Source organism: Uranotaenia lowii, chromosome 2 (assembly GCF_029784155.1).
Source record: "Uranotaenia lowii strain MFRU-FL chromosome 2, ASM2978415v1, whole genome shotgun sequence".
Lineage (NCBI taxonomy): Eukaryota > Metazoa > Arthropoda > Insecta > Diptera > Culicidae > Uranotaenia > Uranotaenia lowii.
In genome coordinates, this window is record NC_073692.1 from 120,120,585 (window position 1) to 120,121,488 (window position 904).

Sequence of the window (904 nt, forward strand, 5' to 3'; positions counted from 1 at the left end):
AATCCGGGCAACCGGAATGGATCAGGTTGAAACTAGAAGTTGACTGATTAAAAAAAACATGATTTTAATATCACCCACAAAATCTTATCATGATGACCTATTTCATTTGATTATTTTCTTATTAACTTCGATAAGTCTTTCAGTAAATCAGTCTTTAAAATTAAAAAAAGTATAAATTAATCATAGTTACAGTCTATGTCTTTTCTATGATTCATTATAGAATAAAGACAGACAGAGATAAAGTAGAACTCTCTGTTTTTATTGTAATTGTTCATTGATAGTGTAGTACACTTTTTTGGTACTAAAACCAACAGAACTCAGTCCATAGCTCCTCTCGCTATGATTCTATTCTGTTATCTCATAAGTGAGATGTCTTTTCTAAGTCAAAACCAAAACCATTGGGTTATTTTCGGAATCAACATTGACATCGATTTGTTCCAAACTTGCGAAGAGGAAAATTGAACAAAATAAGATAATTTAATTTTAATCTTTTGAAGAAAAATGATAGTTCAACGGAAAAGTTTAAACAGATGTAGGTATATATCATTGGAGAGAAAGTAATTTATTCCTCTGTAGCCTCCACAAATTCGGGAGCCCGGGTAGCTCAGTCGGTAGAGCGTTGGACTTTTAATCCAACGGTCTAGGGTTCAAGTCCCTATTCGGGCGAGGCAATATTTTTTGTTGTTCTAACCGTTGAAGGTAACCTTCCAGCTTTGTTCCATTTAACATCAACGGTCATTGCCCTGTCTGAATTAGTCACCGGAGCGCGCGCGGCTGGGAGAGATTTAATTAGGAAGGAAGGTTTGTTGATAGTTTTTTTTTTTTTCACTTTAAGCCGCGGTGCTGTATTTCCCTTGAGTGAGTAGATGGGGTGTGTTACGATAGGTTCGGGTGTAATTTATAC

General features: G+C 35.5%; 1 non-coding gene across 1 annotated transcript; it reads left to right on the top strand.

The window, feature by feature from the left end:
- The first annotated feature begins 593 nt into the window (after positions 1–593).
- On the top strand, positions 594–666 carry Trnak-uuu (transfer RNA lysine (anticodon UUU)). Its single transcript has one exon. It is a non-coding gene; the product is annotated as a tRNA-Lys (tRNA).
- Positions 667–904: the final 238 nt, after the last annotated feature.